Here is a 20434-nt window from a genome sequence, read left to right as displayed (position 1 = left end):
TGTTTCCCCCGCTGCCCTATTGCTGGTGTTCAGCGTGTGTCTGGCCTCTTGGGGCCCTCTGGGTTCTTTCACCCCTCCCTGTGTGTGATTGGGTTCCAGTTCAGCAGTGAGGCTCGCACGAGTGGCTCTGTCTGCGTGGGTTCCGGTTCGGCCGCGAGGCCCGCCTGTATGCCTATTTCCCTTCTTCCTGAGGGACAGTGGGGAGGGGTAGCTTAGGGGGTATTGTGTAGCTGGGGTGTGCGGTGGTGGGTCGGTCTCCCCTTGGCCTGGGTCGGCACCCTGCTGGCCTCGGCCAGGGCCCAAGGGCTCACAACCAACCCAACTGATTACAGGAATGCTGCTTGGGGGAGAAGTTCCTTTTGAAGGAAGAGGGGGCAGAGGAGCCCGACTTGCCCGGGCGGTACCGACGGGCTTCCTGAAACCGTCCTCTGGCGATACCTGGGCGAGCACTGGCCCGAGCCCTGACCTCTGGTAACCTCTTGCCCTTAGACGTGCCGAGATCGGTCACGATTTTGTCCAGCTCGACCCCAAAGAGCAGCTTGCCTTTAAAAGGCAACTTAGCCAGGCGGGACTTAGAGGCATGGTCCGCAGACCAATGTTTCAGCCAAAGCCAGCGCCGCGCAGAGACTGTCTGAGCCATGCCTTTAGCCGAGGCTCTCAAGACATCATACAGTAAGTCTGCCAAATAAGCCAAGCCCGATTCCAGGGCCGGCCAGTCAGCCCTCAAGGAAGGATCCAAGGGGGAAGCCCGCTGCACAATCGTCAGGCACGCCCTGGCCACATAGGAGCCACAAACTGAGGCCTGCAAACTTAAGGCAGCCGCCTCGAAGGACGACCTTAAGGCCGCCTCCAATCTTCTGTCTTGGGCGTCCTTTAGGGCCGTGCCACCTTCCACCGGCAACGCCGTTTTCTTAGTCACCGCAGTGATTAAAGAATCCACGGTAGGCCAAAGAAAGGCCTCACGTTCACCTTCAGGCAAAGGATAGAGGCGGGACATAGCCCTAGCCACTTTGAGGCTCGCTTCCGGGACATCCCATTGAGCCGAAATTAAGGTGTGCATGGCATCATGCACGTGGAAGGTTCTAGGCGGGCGCTTCGTCCCCAGCATAATGGCGGAGCCAACAGGGGCTGAGGGAGAGACGTCCTCCGGAGAGGAAATCTTTAAAATGCTCATGGCCTGCATTAACAGGTTGGGCAAATCCTCTGAGCGAAAGATCCGTGCTGCAGAGGGGTCATCCGCTCCATCCGAGCGGGAATCCGTCTCCTCCAAGGAATCCCCAAAGGACCGTTGGGAGAACTCAGATACGCTGCCCTCATCTACATCAGAGGAAACAGCGTCCTCTAAGGCCTGGGAATCCACCCGAGGGCGTTTACTTCCGGGGGCCTCAACCCCTTTATCGGATAAGGGAGAAGGGGCAGCGTTCTGCATAAGGAAGGCCTGATGCAGCAGCAAAATAAACTCGGGGGAGAAACCCCCCAGACTGTGCACTTCAGCAGTCTGGGCCACAGCCCTAGACGCACCCTCAACCGGCGCTCGCAAGAGCGGGGGAGAAACATGCTGCGCATCCAAGATGGCGTCCGGCGTGACACTCCGCGAAGGAGCCGCGCGGGAAGAACGGCGCTTAACTTTAGCCGCTTTTTTGCTGTCGCCCAAATCAAGGGCGTCCATGGCATGAACGTCTCCCAGCTCAAGGGCGGCCCAAGAAGAAGCCGTCCGAGCAGAGTGGCCGGCCAAGATGGCGGAGGCGAGCAGTGGGGGATGGGCGTTTATGGCGGGAAAAACCGCCACACCGGAGGAAGACCCGGGACACTGACCGGCCTCCGAACTGACACCCAACAAGGGCGAATCAGACTTTAATACCCCCGCATCCTCGCTAGGAGCGCACACGCGGTCCGGGGAGCGATTCTTCGCGCCCTCGCCCTCCGACGCCATAGGCCACGTGGAGATCAATCGGGGAACCCCCTGCCCGCTATAAAAAAGGTAAAAATTACCTGCTTCTCGCTCCGAGCTGTAACGACCTGGTGTCCCAGTGAGTAGCTGCAATAAACGTTTAAATAAACGTCGAAATAAACGCCTTTAAGGACGTCCAAAATTTTTTTTTTTTTTTTTTTAACGGAGCCAGCGGGAGGGGGGAGAAAAGGAGGGACCTGGCGCCACCAGGTTTGCACTTGCTCAAGAAGAGCCCTCAACCCCAGGCACTCAACAGAACCTAAAAATTAGGCTTGGAGGCCTAGCCAGAGCTGCTGCTGTGTGTGACCACCACCTGCTGAGATAGAGAACATACTGAGGAGTTTCCGGCAGCACATGACCACATATAGGGAGGCAAAAGGATTGCTCTCTATCTCCACCTGCTGGTAGATGGACACAACCCACCAGTCTATGGATTGATCAGCATGATGATATGGAAGCTGTCCTTTTTTGAAAAAAAAAAAGAAAAATGCATATTTTTTTTATTTTCTGTGAGAAAGGTTAAGCTGAGCATGTGCAAATAAATTCTGCTGAGGCTGTAGGGGGTGGTGTTGGTTTTTTTTATGTCAGTTCCTGTCATATGACTACATCCAAGACTGTGGCTAGTAGTGGCTGCCATATTGGAAAAAAGGTGTGGCTATGATATCACTTCCTGTGACATCAAAGTTGCAGGGTTGGGAGTGGATCTCTGCAAATAAGGTGGGGCAAGGGGAGTGGCTATACAAAAGGGTGGTGCTTGGAGGGGTCAAGATGTAATATCTGGTGACATTGGCCAAGGGGATGGGGAGTAGGTGGTGATGTCAAAGGGGGCAGGGGGAGTGGGTGTGGCTTGGGCATGTTCTCACTTCTGATTGGCTGAAAACTAGGAAGTGGGCATGTCACCTGTCAAAATCAATTAACATTTTGACAAATGCTGGTGGGATTCACTACTTACACTTTATATCGCAGTTATAGGGTGGATAAAATTGATGGAGGATTAGCATTATACGTTAAGGAGGGCCTTGAATCGAATAGAACAGTGGTTTCCAAACCTGGCCCTGGAGGCACCCCAGCCAGTCAGGTTTTTAGATAGATTTGCATGCAGTGGAGGCAGTGCATGCAAATCTCTCATATGAATATTTATTGTAGGTATCCTGAAAAGCTAACTGGCTGAGGTGTCTCCAGGACCAGTGCCCCAATGATCAATTTCCCGTGCTGTTCAGAAACAGCGCCCTAAAAATAGCACTGGAACAGCATGGGGAATTAACTCCCCAATGATCAATGCTAATAACATGTAAATAAATTTATATGCATTATTAGCGTTGATCATCCTGGGAAAGTGTAGGAGGACTGTGCCTCAGTGCATTCTTCTGTATTTGTTTGACAAATCCAGGATGTCAAAAGCCAAGACCTGTCAAAAACAGGGGATGAAGGACCATGGGACCCCCCTCCCAAAACAAGACCCTAGTGGCCTATGCCCTCCCAAGCACCCACCTCCCCCCCACCACAAGGGCACAGGGGGATGGTGGTCCTGTGGATCTCCAGCTCCCCTAACCCCCCCCCACCCTATAAAATATACCTGGTGGCCCAAATGAGCTGCCGACACAATCCCCCCCATTTCCTTGGTGGTCTTGTGGTAAATCCCGCCTGTATCTCTTGTCAGAGGAGGAGGGAGCAACACTCCCTCCTCTTCCAGCTAGCACCGCCTACCAACCATTTAGTAGGTGACACTGGCTGGAAGAGGAGGGCATGTTGCTCTCTCCTCCAACAAGAGGTACAGGGGAGGATTTACCACTAGACCACCAATAAGACAGACCAAAAGGTCCTACTACAATACTAAAATAGGACTGGATTACAAAGACCTGAAGAAACTATTTCAACTCGTAAATAAGCTACTAGACACCACCCCAATCACCACAACCAAAGCAGAAATCCCCTCCGCAGACAAACTTGCTAATTACTTTAATGATAAAATACTAAAATTACACAACGCACTTGCTCAGCACAACACCGACATCGAAAACTTCATCAACGACCTGGATCTAACCTCTGGTGGAAATCCAGCCGATCGTATCTGGTCAACATTTAATCTCATCACCACCGAATCAGTTACTCAAACGACTCATAGGTTCGCCAACACACACTGCAAACTGGATACCTGCCCCAGCCACCTTCTTAAATCCACCCTCCGACCGCTTCATAGCAGACCTTACATCCCACCTAAACTTCATGCTGCAACAAGGTCTCTTTCCCGAGGAACATGGTAACATCCAACTCACCCCAATACCAAAAGACACCAAGAAAAACACAAGCGACATCACCAACTACCGCCCAGTTGCATCTATCCCACTAATAGTCAAACTGATGGAGAGCTTGGTGACCAAACAGCTTACTGACTACATGGACAAGTTCTCAATACTACACAACTCACAATCAGGATTCCGCCCCCACCATAGTACTGAAACTCTCCTAGTCACCCTCCTGGCCAAATTGAAGCAAGAAATAGCTATAAGTAAAAGCATACTTCTCCTCCAATTCGCCATGTCAAGCGCATTCGACATGGTAAACCACAATATACTACTAAGACACCTTGACCATTTCGGGATTGTTGGAAATATACTTAATTGGATCAAGGGTTTCCTAACCACCAGAACATACCAAGTAAAATCAAACTCAAACATATCACGACCTTGGAAAGCACCCTGCGGAGTACCTCAAGGATCACCATTATCACTAGTACTCTGCAACATAATGATGATCCCACTGGCAAAATCCTTATCCAAGCAAGGCCTCAACCTGTTCATCTATGCAGACGATGTTACAATCTACATTCCCTTCAGACATGATTTGACAGAAATAACCAATGAAATTAAGGAAGGCCTGAACATCATGGACTCATGGGCAAACTCATTCTAACTGAAACTGAACGCTGAAAAAACTCACTGCCTCATCCTCTCATCTCAACACAAGTACAAACCCACAACCATAAATACCACAGAACACACCCTCCCTATCTCAGACAGCCTAAAAATACTCTGCGTCACAATTGAGTGCAACCTTAATCGACAGCCAAGTAAACTCCGTAATAAAGAAAATGTTCCACTCAATGTGTAAACTTAAAATGCCCTCCCGCGGGAGGTGGTGGAGATGAAAACGGTAACGGAATTCAAACGCGTGGGATATGCATAAAGGAATCCTGTGCAGTAGGAATGGATCCTCAGAAGCTTAGCCGAAATTGGGTGGCGGAGCAGGTGGGGGAAGAGAGGTTGGTGGTTGGGAGGCGAGGATAGTGGAGGGCAGACTTATACGGTCTGTGCCAGAGCCGGTGATGGGAGGCGGGAAATACTGCTGGGCAGACTTGTACGGTCTGTGCCCTGAAAAAGGAAGGTACAAATCAAGGTAAGGTATACACATATGAGTTTATCTTGTTGGGCAGACTGGATGGACCATGCAGGTCTTTTTCTGCCGTCATCTACTATGTTACTATCCTGCTTATAATCGAACGAGAAAAACGCCCAAGTTCCGACCTAAATCGGGAGATGGACGTTTATCTCACAAAAACGAATAAAGCGGTATAATCGAAAGCCGATTTTGGACGTTTTCAACTGCACTCCGTCGCGGATGCGGACAAAGTTGATGGGGGCGTGTCAGAGGTGTGGCAAAGGCGGAACTGGGGCGTGGTTATCTGCCGAACAGAGATGGGCGCATTGCACCGATAATGGGAAAAAAGTATGCGTTTTTAGCTAGAATTTAGGGCACTTTTCCTGGACCCTGTTTTTTCACGAATAAGGCCCCAAAAAGTGCCCTAAATGACCAGATGACCACTGGAGGGAATCGGGGATGACCTCCCCTGACTCCCCCAGTGGTCACTAACCCCCTCCCACCACAAAAAATGAAGTTTCACAACTTTTTATTTTCACCCTCAAATGTCATACCCAGCTCCCTGACAGCAGTATGCAGGTCACTGGAGCAGTTGTTAGGGGGTGCAGTGGACTTCAGGCAGGTGGACCCAGGCCCATCCCCCCTACCTGTTACAATTGTGCTGCTTAATGCTTATTAGTCGTCCAACCCCCCCAAACCCACTGTACCCACATGTAGGTGCCCCCCCTTCACCCCTTAGGGCTATAGTAATGGTGTAGACTTGTGGGCGGTGAGTTTTGAGGGGGATTTGGGGGGCTCAACACACAAGGGAAGGGTGCTATGCACCTGGGAGCTCCTTTACCTTTTTTTTTGTTTTTGTAAAAGTGCCCCCTAGGGTGCCCGGTTGGTGTCCTGGCATGTGAGAGGGGGACCAGTGCACTACGAATCCTGGCCCCTCCCATGAACAAATGCCTTGGATTTATTCGTTTTTGAGCTGGGCGCTTTTATTTTCCATTATCGCTGAAAAACAAAAACGCCCAGCTCACACATTGTTGAATAAAACATGGACGTCTATTTTTTTCGAAAATACAGTTCGGTCTGCCCCTTCACGGACCCGTTCTCGGAGATAAACGCCCATGGAGATAGCCGTTTTCGTTCGATTATGCCCCTCCATGTTAAACGCATAAAACATTTCTTCCCAAGGGACATTTTTCGAAACCTAATACAATCAATGGTTCTAAGCCATGCAGATTACTGCAACGGAATCTATGCGGGATGTAAAGAACAACTCACAAAAAAACTCGACCGCCCAAAACACGGCAGCCAGGCTGATATTTGGTAAAACACGATTTGATAATGCTAAACCCCTCCAAGAAAAGCTGCACTGGCTCCCAATTAAAGAACGGATCATCTTCAAAATTTACACCCTGGTCCACAAAATTATCTACGGCATAGTCCCAGGATACATGACAGACCTTATAGATCTACCAACCAGGAACAGAACCAGATCATCACGAACATACCTTAACCTCCACTACCCCAATTGCAAAGGTCTCAAATACAAAACAACCCATGCATCTAGCTTCTCCTACATAAGCACACAACTATGGAACACACTCCCCAAAGCTGTGAAAACAATCCATGACCACCTAAACTTCAGGAAATCGCTAAAAGTCAATCTCTTCAAAAAGGCTTACTCCACCAATCCAACGTAAACCCCCACACCCGGCAACACAGCAAAACCAATGATCGTACCGGACAATTTACAATCTTCCCTCTCTTCGACCTTCATGGTGCCTGAAACGCAGGTCTACCTTTTTCGACTACAACATAACCTTGCATTTGTTTTCAACCGGACTTGGTGAACACCTTTATGGTACTGTGTAAGCCACACTGAGCCTGCAAATAGGTGGAAAAATGTGGGGTACAAATGTAACAAATAAATAAATAATGCCTCTGTATTGCTCCATGGTGCGACCTCACCTTGAGTATTGCATTCAGTTCTGGAAGAGCAACCAAAATGATAAAGGGGGATGGTACTCCTTTCATCTGAGGAAAGGAACGCCTAAAAAGGTTAAGACTCTTCAGCTTGGAAAGAGACTGCGGGGGTGGGGGGAGATATGATTGAGGTCTATAAAAAGGATTTAGAATGGATAAAAGTGAATAGATTGTTTTTCTTTTTCCAAATAGTACAGACTAGGGGCCACTCAATGAAATTACAGAGAGATACGTTTAAAACAAATAGAGGAGTAAATATATTTTTCATACAATGCATAGTTAAGTTCTGAAAATTGATGCCGGAGGATGCAGTAATGGTGGTTAATGTATCTAGGTTTAAAAATGGTTTGGATGTGTTCCTGGAAGAAAAGTCCACAGTTCGCTACTGAGATAGACATGGGGAAGCCACTGCTTGCCCTGGGTTTGGTAGCTTGGAAGGTTGCAGCTATTTGGGTTTCTGCCAGGTACTTGTGACCTGGATTGACCACTGCTGGAAGCAGCATACTAGGTTAAATGGACCATTGGTATGATCCAGTATGGCTATTCTTATGTTCCTCTGCCACTAGCCTTGATGTTGTGTTCTTAATGATAACATGTTTCTCTGCCTCTATCCTTGATGATATTCTTATTGAAAACATGCCTCTATCGCAGCGTCCCCAGATCTAGCTGATTTGGGGGAGCAGATTACAACATCTGTATCTAAATTTGGGGGAGCAGATTACAACATCTGTATCTAAGGACCTTCCTGCCCTTTCAAATAGATGGGGCAAGCCTCTTTCATAAGGTGTTTCCTAAGGCACTGGAAACCGCATCAATTCCGACAGCTGCCTTTAAACTATCTGTCTAAAAAATAACAGCTTCGATATCCAAACTAATAAACTAACAGCAACACAGCTACGTTCTTGCAAAATGAACTTCAGTCTAGTAGTTCAGGGCTCACGGCTCAGTAACTAGGGGGGGCTCCTCCAGCCAGAGTCCAGTCCCAGCCCTCACGCTGAGCCCGCCGCAAACGCGATGACGTAATTTCCGGAAGAGACTCGGACTGGCGGTTGCGTGAGTTTGAACGGGAAGGCGCGGAGTGTTTTGAATCTGTTTTCGGGAATAGCGGGGACTCGGAGAGGTGGTTTTGAGACGGACATTGCAGTTGAAGAGGACCAGGCGGAGGTGAGAACGGGGAGGTTATTTCACTTTTTAGGGTACGGAAGCAGAAATAGCAACAGTGTAATATTTCTCTCCCGTTCTCTGAATGCTTTATGAAACTAAAGCAGTTGTGCCGCTTCTTTTAAAGGTCCGGTTTGATGGTTTCCTATTGCAGGTTATAGTAGGGTCAGGGGACATAATCCGTTTTAACTTTCTTGGACAGCTGGCAAAGTGGTGAGGTACTTCGGTTGTGTTTTTGTGTGTGTTGTGTCCTTTATAGGCGATTAGACTCGCATTGGAGGGGGATGATTCTGCAAAGCTCTTCTCACCCATACAACTTGGGTTACGTGCTGTATACGGTATTTGTAAAATTATAACTACATGCATACCTATGTGAATAGTATGTACAGTGTAATCCGCTTAAGTGCAAGGGTCTGGGACCAAAGAAATGCTTGCAGTTAACCAGAGCGTGCACTTAACCGTTGTGACCCAAAGAAGCTTGACATCTGATAAACATATGTACAGTACTGTTTATTATATGTACAGTATACAGTCTCCGTTAACTGACTTTAGGCTTACCTGAAGTAATCAGTTATAGTCCTCTGTACACTATTATGTCTGTAAGTTCCATAGACTACGTCTGCCAGATGGTAAAAACTGTCATAGTACTGACATCCAGTGGCCTCCAGATAGGCCCGCACGGTGTTGAGACTCTCCAGTGCTCTTGCAAAAGTGACAGGTGGAGGTTGTTGAATTTTGTCAGCATGTGCCTTGCTGCTCATTTCATCATCAGCTGTTGTTGCCTGCGTGTAGGCGCATATCTCGACATCAGTGCTGTCGTCAGCTGTTTGTAGATCGTAATCAACAGCTACGTAGCGATGAAACTCCTCTTCAGTAGCACCGGTTGGGATGTCAATAACCTGTTCATCTGACACGTTTGCAACAGCTGCATCTCCCTCCACATCCTTAACAAAGCTTGCCCGCTTCTAGAAGTTCACAATGGTTGCCTGTGTAACATGATTCCAGGCTTCTTTTTGCATATGTAGGAAATCCAACAGTGATAGACTACGAGCCAGTTCAACAGCACGTTTATCCTTGCCAGTCTGGTCATCCATAACGCTCATCAGACGACGTAGCACAAGAGCCCAATAATGCTGTTTGAAATTGGCTATCATGCTTGATCCATAGGTTGGATCAGAGAGGTAGTGTTTGGTAGCAGGAAGACCACCTTGACGTTAGACAGCCTGACATCCCTGTGTGCAGCACAATTATCACAAAGCAACAAAATCTGATGCCTTTGTGCCCGCATTCTAGTGTCTAACTTCTTTAGCCAGTGCTTCCAAATTTCCCCAGTCATCCATGAATTTGCGTTAGCCTCGTATAACACAGGAAGTCGTTTAACTTTCTTGAAGCAACGGGGCTGTTTGCTCTTTCTAATGACGAGGGGTTCCAACTTCTCACTCCCATACATATTGCAGCAAAGGAGGATCGTCAGTCGGTCCTTCTATGTTTTACCTCCAGTAGTTTTGGCATGCTTGAATGCAAGTGTTCCATCAGGACTCGCTCGCCAGTAGAGACCGTTTTCATCAGCATTGAAAATGTCACGAGGTGCAAACTCATTCAAGATGGTAGGAAGAACTAAAACAACCCAATTTTCAGCACCAAAGTCATCAACGTCTTGTTTCTCACTGTGCTGTTTCTTGAATTTTATGTTGTTCCTTTCTTTCCATCTTTCCAACCATCCAACAGTGGCTTTGAATTCAGTTAGTCAAAGACTTTCAGCTAGCTGGTTAGCTTTCTCCATAAGTAGTGGACCACTGACAGGAAACTGTCTGCTCCTGACTTGATAAAACCACCGAAGAAGAGCATCTTCTAACTCCTCAGCTTTTCCCGCCCGCTTTCGTTTCCATTGTGGATTTGTATTTTTTTGCCAGAAAGCTGGTTTTTCTGCTTCAAGATACGTGAAATTTGACTGGGATTGACACCATATTCTTTAGCAATAGATGCTTGTTTTTTAATTTTTTAAGAACTTCTATTCGTTCAGCCAGTGTTAGTCTTACAGTTCCGCTGCCGCGACGATGACGACCCCAGTGTACACTCTAACAACATTTTTTCGCTTATTCTGCCTGTGGCAGTTAAAGGGGTGGTAAATTTGAAATCTTGTTGGTTGTCAAGCGCCTAATCGGCTTCCATATTCCGTCCGTGTGCTTATGTGGAGTCTTTCCTGCAGAGGAGCGGTCTTAAACCATGCATATAAGCGAATCTTGCACTTATCAGTGGTGTGCTAAACCGAAGTTTGTCCCCATAGAAATTGATGGTGCCAAAAATGGGACCAAAGTATGGCATGCAGTTAAACAGAGCATGCGCTTATCCGACGTACACTTAAATGGAGTGGACTGTATAAACTTTATAAAGTTTGCAGGCAGGCATTCATATCGAGGGGCTGCGTTTAGGTGGAGTGGAGGTGGCCTTACAGTGTATTATGTATTTTAATAAAATATGTGAATGTACTTGTATGTACAAATTTGCACCTTTTTTTGACAATGTGTAAGTTTCTGCTTGGGTATTTGTGCGGTTGGGGCTTTATTTGGGAGCTTATTTTACAAAGATGTGTATGTTGTCTTTATAAAATAAGTGTAAAATAGGTTTTGATTTCCCGCATAGGTATGCTGTTATGAAGTTAAGCATATATGGACCCACCTTATTAAATTTCTTCTTCCATTCTGTGTGTATAAGTCTGTGGTTAACTCTTGGTACTGCTACTCATAAGTATCATAATTTTACTGATTCATCTCATTTTTATGTATTGTCATATGTTCAATTTATGTGTGTATATTTTTTCTGTTTCTGTGGGAGAAGAACCTGATGAATTAGGCCCTAAGTCATGATTGTCATCACACCCTTTGTTTCAGCGCAGGGGTTTTCAACCTAGTCTTTTGTACACACCTGTCCAGTCAGGTTTTCAGGATATCCAAAATGAATATGCATGCGACAGAGTTGCATAGAATAGAGGTAGTGCTTGCAAATTTGTTATGCATATTCATTGTGCATATCCTGAAAATCTTGTGGGGTTGACAGTTACCTTATCCAAGGTAGAGGATGGGCAATGAGGTAAGGATGGAAAATATAAAAAAGTTGCACTCTGCTATTTAGATTAGGTGTAACAGTCCCTTCAGCTAGAAACCCAAGTTCTTTCAGCCCAAAATACACACTGAAAAGAATAGAACACAAGGCTTAGATATTATAAAAAGTGAAAGTTAATATTGGCATCAGAAGAAATAGTGTAAGAGTGATGCATATATTGCTTTTCCATCAGTTTGGGTAATTTAGCATGAGTATTTATGCACCTGTCAAGGCAAAGTAAAGAGGACACACACTTTACACCCTATGTCTTGAACTAATTACTGCTCCTCAGTTACAATCTGACTGATGATGAACGGCTCTTCTTTCACAGGGCGAGAGCAAGAGAGAGAGATGGTAGAGAGGCATTCGGCCCCCATTCTCACAGACAGCGGAGGCAGTCAGGGAGCTGTCCAATGGTATGTCTCCGAAGGATAACAAGAGCTGCAGCAGGAACAATCAGAGATCAGGGAGGCAGGGCCATCTAGTGCTCTCTCTCAGGAATATAATGCAGGCAGGTGTAGGCAGACAACAGGTCTGTGTTAACAAGCTTGAGATGCCTTCATGATGTGTCCATCTTGGATTGGGCTGTCATCTGTTTAATGCCAGTTCTTCAGCTAACTGCTACAAATAATGTCCAGATAACCATGATTTTTCAGTGGCTTAGACCTTTTCTTGGGTATAAGATGTTGACTTCCAATGTTGTGATTTGGCATCATGCGGCAGAGTTATTCTGACCATGTAGTTACTGTTGTAAACAAAGTAGTGGTGCTGGTGTTCTCATTCTCTTGCAGTCTTGGCTATGCTTAGCAATGTCCATCTAACTGCATGCGAGTCTGAGGCCTAGTCAACTCTCATGCTGGGGCTTGTTGCCTGAAGTTGGCCTGAGTCTGTATCTTTTAAAATCAGGTAGTTGACATCTCAGTATTACTTGGATTTCAGCAAAGCCTTTGGTAAGATCCCTCACGGAAGACTTGTGAATAAGCTGAGAGGGCTGAACTTAGAACCGAAGGTGGTGAAACGGATTGGAAACTGGTTGACAGGCAACGGAGAGTGGTGGTAAATGGAATCTACTCAGAAGTAAGAAAAGTGAGCAGTGGAGTGCCTCAGGGGCCAGTGCTAGGGCCAATTCTGGCCGTCTTCAAATCTAAGCTAAAAGCCCACCTTTTTGATGCTGCTTTTAACTCCTAACCCTTATTCACTTTGTTCAGAACCCTTATTTTATCATCCTCACTTTAATATTCCCTTATCTCTTATTTGTTCTGTCTGTCCTAATTAGATTGTAAGTTCTGTCAAGCAGGGACTGTCCTTTTTGTTAAATTGTACAGCGCTGCATAACCCTAGTAGCGCTCTAGAAATGTGAAGTAGTAGTAGTAGTGTGCAGCGCTGCGTACGTCTAGTAGCGCTTTAGAAATGATAAGGAGGAGGAAGTGACGTCATCGACGGAGATGGCAGCATAAGCTGAAAGCTCCGTCACACCCCGAGCAACTAAAGCACATTAATCCTAAGAAAGAGCCTCAATTTGAAGCAGAAAATACGGAGCAGCGAGATAAAAGAAGAGCGGAGAGAATGACATCGACATCGCAAACAGCTATGCTGGCTCTGTCGGCGTTCGCGTTCGAGAGCGCATCAGCAGGGAAAAAAAAACATGGCGGCGCTCCGACGGAACAGCGGCCCAATCTATCACCGGAGCAGCAACTGCATGACTCCCCACCTCTATTCGAAACAGGAGATGTCCCGGAACCTGAGGAAACCACGCTACAAGATATCGGATCCTGGATAAAGGAGATTCAGGCAGATCTCAAAGCCATGCGATCTGATCTCACGTTACTGGGGACGGATCTGAAAGGCGAGATTGGGGCCTTGGGAGTCCGCGTGGCAGAGACTGAAGACAGGCTAGAAGAACAAGCGGAGGCCGTACAGAGCTTAAATGAGCAGGCAAGCAAATCTAAACAAGAATTTCAGCAAATATGGGACAAGTTAGAGGATCTCGAGAATCGCAATCGAAGAAATAATCTGAGGTTCAGAGGACTGCCAGAAGTACCATTATACTCAGATAGTGAGACAGTGGTGCAAAAAATAACGAGCGCATGGCTGGCAACAATGAAAGTCAATAAAAACCCCTTGGATATACAAATAGTGCGGGCTCATCGGGCATTGGGAACGCCCAGAGCTAATACACCACGAGACATAATAGCCTGTTTTGGTGACTTTAAAATAAAAGAACAGATTATGCAGGCGGCTAGGGAATCACCAGATTTTCAATGGGAATCCTACAAAATCGCTTGCTACCAAGACCTGGCAGCCGCCACTTTGAAAAGAAGAGCGGAGCTGAAACCCTTAACTCAATTTTTGCAGGCAGAAGGTATTCGCTACCGATGGAGCTACCCTTTTGCTCTACGCTTCTATAAAGAGGGGAAACTTCATCAAATACGACAACTGGAAGATGCAAAAGAACAACTACCAAAAGCTTTTGAAGGCACAACGCAGCAAGCTACTAAGACTAATCTACCAAAACCACGGTGGCAGAGAGTGACTAGAGGCAAGGGTCGACTCTCTCGACAACAATCAGACCCCAGACTTCGACACGATTTAGAGGCACATGGGTCTTGAACAAAACCTCAGAAAGACAGAGTTGGAATTAAAAGCAGACCAGAACCTGAAGCGAGAGGATCCATGGAAGAGTGAGACACACTGTTTAGGAACTGTTGAGTAGATTTGACATGTTATAAGTTATGAAAAGTTATATATTGTTATTCTATGAAAAGAAAGTGATAAGGAAGGCCCAAGGAGGGGATTAATAGGCTAATACTTGAAGGTGGAAAATATCAAAGACATGCAAGAATAAATAATGGGGGTGAGGTCCCTTCCCCGAAAACACACCTGTGTAATAATAACAGATGTGTATAATACCAGGGAGGGAGAAGGGGGGGAGGGAGGACGGGGTGGGTAATAGAAGGGAAAAGCAGAAAATACGGATGTCCGGAATAGGTAGCAGAAAAATAGGGAAATGGGGGAGCAGCCCACATATAAACTTAGAAGAGGAATGTGTAACAAAAAACAATGCATAATATGACCTGCATGACCCTTAATGTTAAGGGATTAAATTCTCCCACGAAGAGACAGTTGATGTTTAGAGAAATGCAACGCCTAAAAGCAGATGTGTCTTTCATACAGGAAACACATCTGCAGCCAACTAAAGAACACCTGTGCCAAGGGGGGAGGAGTAATTCCATATATTTTGCATCCAACCACAAAGAGAATAAGAAAAAGGGAGTCCTTATAATAATGACCAATAGGCTCCCATGGCAGGTACAAGAGATAATAAGAGATAGAGAGGGACGATACCTATTGCTAATAGTTCAGTTGGGAAATGAAACATTGTCCCTGTTAAACATTTACGCACCTAACACTCAACAGGGAGCCTTTTACAAAGAAATATCTAAGACCCTGAGTAAACATGTTAAAGGCATTTTACTAATAGGAGGGGACTTCAATCTGACACTACACCCAATATTAGATAACACAACAGGAGGGGTACGATATGCCCAATCTGAAAGAGCACAACTGCATAAATTTTTAGATAAGTGGCAGGTAATGGACATCTGGAGACAGATGCATCCGAAATCCAGAGGTTATACATACTATTCGGCGGTCCATGATTCCCAGTCCCGTATAGATATGTGGTTGGGACCACCAGATATATTCTCTAAAGTAATAGAGATACAGATACTTCCAAGAACATGGTCAGATCATGCACCCGTTCTGTTGGAAATAGAATGGACAGTCAGATCTCTGGAGATCCCAGCTTGGAGATTCCCGGATGGATTATTGGCGGACCCTAAGATGCTTTTGCAGTTAGAAGGGGAGATAAAGGAGTACTTAGATCATAATGACAATGGAGAAGTAACCTCACAGATACTTTGGGAAGGATTGAAAGCAGTGATCAGGGGGAAAATAATAACAATACAAATATATATGAAAAAGAAAGCAAAGGCCCAGACACAAACACTACATGAGGAACTGTTAAGGCTAACCATACAAGCCCAGCAATATCCCTTATCACAACAGTCACAAGATAGGATACATAGTATTCGATTAGCGCTTAGAGAGCTACAACTAGTAGAAGTGGCAGAACAACTACAACAAGCCAGACAAACTTACTTTGAATTTGGTAATAGGCCCTCGAGACTGTTAGCACACAAACTTAAAAAACGTAGCCTAAATTCATACATACATACGATTCAAATGGAAGGGGGCGCAATGGGCACTAAATTGGAAGACATAAAAGATACTTTTTACAAATATTATCAACGGTTATACCAGGCGGAAGAACTAGCGACCCCACAAGCCACCCGGGAATACTTGGCACAGGTAACACTCCCAAAATTGACAACTGGGGAGGTGGAGGTGTTATCTGATGCAATCACCTTAGAAGAGGTACAATGGGCTATCGGGGACCTACCAAGTGGGAAAGCCCCGGGACCCGATGGCTACACAAATAAATTCTATAAAAAATATAGTAACATTCTGGCACCGCTGTTAGTCCGAATATTTAATGAAATGGAACCCCATATGGAACTGCCATATTCATGGCGGCTAGCAGGCATAACACTTATTCTGAAACCAGGTAAAAATCCCCAGAGATGTGAGTCATACCGTCCGATTTCCCTACTGGGGACGGACTACAAGATTTTCACAAAAATCCTAGCCCATCGACTGCAACAGGTCATGCCGAAACTAGTACATGGAGACCAAACGGGTTTCATAAATGGTAGACAGACCTTCGATAATATCCGAAGAGCCATACATCTGATATATGAGGCAAGAGATACAGAACAGCCGATGTTGGTATTGTCCCTCGACGCTGAAAAAGCGTTCGATCGGGTACATTGGAAATTCCTGTTTTCAGTGTTAGAAAAAATAGGTATTACAGGAAGATTCATCTCATGGCTGACATTAATATATCTGAACCCAATAGCCTTTTTGCGAATTAATGGATCCAGATCAGATTTGATCCAGCTTGAGAGGGGGACTCGACAGGGATGTGCGTTATCTCCATTACTATTCGCACTTACAATGGAACCGTTAGCCCAACATATTAGACAACATGTGGACATACAGGGTTTAACCATAGGAGAGGAGACACATAAGATTATGCTATTTGCAGATGACATCCTGCTTACACTGACATCCCCACAGGAATCACTACCAGAGGTAATGCAGTGTTTACAAACATATGGGAGAATGGCGGGATTCCGGGTGAACATGGACAAATCAGAGATTATGGGGGTAGGTCTCGCCAATGAGATGACATTAGCGTTGAGTCAAAAATATCCCTTTCGGTGGGTCAGTCGAAGCCTGCGATACCTAGGAATTAATCTTACACCCAAATTAGAAGATTTATATGAAGCTAACTTCCCACAAAAAATCAAGGAACTACTGAAGGAACTGGAAAGATGGGAAGGGTTAGAATTATCATGGCTAGGAAGGATATCGGCAGTAAAGATGATGCTCCTACCAAAGATTTTATATTTATTTATAGCATTGCCCCTACCTATTCCGAACCATTTTTTTCGTCAACTACAGCGTAAAGTTTTCGCATATATCTGGCAGCATAAGCCACCCAGGGTGAGGGCAGACATTATGTATCAACCAAAGGATAGAGGGGGCATGGGGGTACCACACTTTAAACAATATTATCAAGCAGCCCAATTGAGAGTATTGGCGGGGTGGGGATCCCATCTCACACCGCCTTGGCTACAAATCGAAAAACACTGGTTGAAGATAGAGCAACCAGAAGCCATACTATGGGCTCCACAAGATCAATTATTAACAAGCATTCGGCGGGCACCACCCGCAATAAGATTTCCCCTCCAGACTTGGAATAGGTTACGACAGAAACACCTCCCAGGCAGGAAACACTTTAAACGAATGAAAATACAGACAGCTATGGGAAGTCCGATAGAGGTGACAGACAATGTATTTCGACTCTGGAAACAAAAAGGGCTGGTAACAATACATCAGATATGGGAAGAGGGGAATATAATCCCATTTGCAGAACTCCAAGAGGAATTTGAACTCCCTATATCCCACTTATATCATTACCAGAGGGTTAAAGATTACATACAACGAAAAGCTAAGAAAGAACTAACCCTTGACGAAACAGCCCTAGAACAGGCTATAGGAGGGGGAAGTCAGAGGGGCTGTATTTCCCGTTTATATAGAGCGATGAGTTCCCACACAAACCCAATAGAACGATACATTCAGAGATGGGAAAAGGATATGCAGCAGAAGTATGATAGTAAAGAATGGGAAAAAGCATTGAACTATCTGCTTAAAATATCTATTTCTAGCTCTTTGGTTGAGAACGGATACAAAATGCTATACCAGTGGTATTTGACGCCTAATAAGATAGCGAGAATGTATAACAAAGAAAGTAGCCAGTGTTGGAGAGGGTGTAAAGAGACTGGAGATATGGCACATATATGGTGGACATGCCCCAAAGCACAGACATACTGGCTAGAACTAATTAAGACATTGGAGAAATTTTTGGGGAGCCGGTATCCAATGAAGATGGAGATATGCCTATTGCAATTCCAACCGGCAGGCATAAAATCAATAACACATCGCTTGGCGTCGATGTGGTTGGTAGCAGGAAAAATTGTATTAGCATCAGCATGGAAACAATCTTTTTTACCACCGGTGGTACGAGTGGTGCATAAAATGGACTATGTGTATCAAATGTCTAAGTTGACAGCAATAAAGGCAGGCAGGATTACACAATTCTACAAACAATGGGACCAATATTCGATCTGGAGGCTGAAGGATGGGGTGGACTTGGACGCCCCCAGACTAATGACGGCCCCATGATCTGGACATGAAATAAAGACATATCATAAACCTATACTGGTCAGCAATTATAATAAGGGACAATGGGGGGGGAGGGAGGGAATGTACTAGAAGTATGATTAAGATATGATTAGTAGCATTTGTGTTATATATGTAAAAACTTCAATAAAAATATATTAAAAAAAAAAAAAAAAAAAAGAAATGATAAGTAGTAGTAGTAGTAGTAAAAGGTAAAGTTTGCCTTTTTGCGGGTGATACAAAGATAGCCTATAGAGTGGATACACTGGAGGGTGTAGAAACCATGAGAAGTGATCTCCAAATGCTGGAAGAATAGCCAAGGGTCTGGCAGTTAAAATTTAATGTTAAGTGATATACTTTGAATGCAAAAATCCAGAAGTGCTGAACTAGATAGGATGGGAGAGATTGGCAAGCTTGGCACAGGAGAGGGACCTTGGGATGATGCTTTCTGAGGAATTTAAGGTGGCTAAACAATGCGGTGGCCACGGTCAGAAGAATGCTAGGCTGCATAGAGAGGGTTATAACCAGGAGAAGAAAGGAGGTGTTGATGCCTGTGTACAAGTCGTTGGTGAGACCTCACTTAGGAGTATTGTGTTCAGTTTTGGAGGCCATATCTTGCTAGAGATGTAAAAAGGCTGGAAGCGGTTCAAAGAAAAGTGACAAAAATGGTATGCAGTTTGTATAGCAAGATGTACGAGCAGAGACTTGATGACTTGAACATGTGTACACTGGAGGAAAGGAGACCCAGTGGTGATATGGTACAGATGTTCAAATATTTGAAAGGTATTAATCTGCAAACAAACCTGTTCCAGAAATGAGAAGGTGGTACAACTAAAGGACATGTATTGAAGTTGAAGGGGGGCCAATTCAGGAATAACGGCAGGGAGTATTTTTTTTTCAATGAGAGGGTGGAATGAACAAATCAAGATCTGGTATACACATGTTGGATCACCTCATACCTTTATGAAATGAGTTTATCTATTCAGGCAGACTGAATGGACCATACAGGTCTTTATCTGCTGTTATCTACTATATGTTACTATGTAACTGCCCCTGAGAATAGGTTTTCTTACTGTTGAACCTGGTGAGCCAGTTGGGCAGCAGGTTCCGACCTGGGGGATGAGCCGGTTGGGCAGCAGGCACCGACCTGGGGGACTGCTGCTTGACAGCGACCCATGTCGATACATTCCGTAACTGTGGTGTGTGGCTTCTTTAAATTCTTAATTGCCGTTGGGTGCTTTGCGGTGTGGAGCATGGCTGCAGAGATGGTTAAAAGATGCTCGTGCTGCGATAAGAAGCAGTTGGCGACAGGAATCTGTGCATCGGGATGCTCGGAGGGCCTGGTGGGGGGACACTGTTACTCTCTTCCCGATGTGCCTGTTTTTGTTCTGAGATGCCAAGCCATCTTCCTTTCTCCCGCTGGACAACTGTCTGTGGACTCGGGGTACCACCTGGGTCGAGCGTCCGTGTTCCAGCGCCCCAGAATCCAGCAGCGCTCTTCCTTTCGGAGTGACAAAAGAACCTCGGGCCCTGCTTCTTGTCAGGGAGCTGCCTGGTGCTCCTCCCAATGATGGGGTGCCGGTCCACTCTTCCATGCTCAGAATAGGGGGTTGGCTTACTCTTCTATGAGGATCAGTGGGTTCTGGACATTATCGGAGACGGTTATCTCCTGTCGGAGATTTTGTCTTGGAGTCTTGGTGTGCCACAGCATGCAAATATTGACGGTTGAGGCCATGTTGCAGTCCCTGTTGGACTTGGGGCGGCAGTTCCTGTACCCCTCCTCGACGTGCAAAAGGACTGGTATTCCATTTATTTTGTTGTGCCCAGGAAAGGGGGCCTCCTTCCATCTAGTTCTGGACCTCAGGAAGACCAGTTTCTGATGGTCATATATTTCCACATGGAAACACTGCGGTCAGTGGTAGTGGCATTTCAGCTGGCAGAGTTTCTTACGGCTCTGGACCTCAAGGAGGCTTATTTGCATAATCCCATTTTTCCTCC

At 45.8% G+C, this 20434-nt stretch overlaps 1 protein-coding gene across 1 annotated transcript in view; it reads left to right on the top strand.

Annotated features, from left to right (window-relative positions):
- Positions 1 to 8413: 8413 nt before the first annotated feature.
- The window catches only part of NCAPG2 (non-SMC condensin II complex subunit G2), a 285514-nt gene continuing 273493 nt past the window's right edge, over positions 8414 to 20434 (top strand). Inside the window, exon 1 of the mRNA XM_030198719.1 lies at positions 8414 to 8470. The gene's annotated coding sequence lies outside the window, so the exon portion shown is untranslated. The remainder of the gene's footprint in view (positions 8471 to 20434) is intronic.

The sequence above is a fragment of the Microcaecilia unicolor genome, chromosome 1, assembly GCF_901765095.1.
Source record: "Microcaecilia unicolor chromosome 1, aMicUni1.1, whole genome shotgun sequence".
Taxonomy (NCBI): domain Eukaryota; kingdom Metazoa; phylum Chordata; class Amphibia; order Gymnophiona; family Siphonopidae; genus Microcaecilia; species Microcaecilia unicolor.
This window is presented reverse-complemented; position numbering and strand designations above follow the sequence as displayed.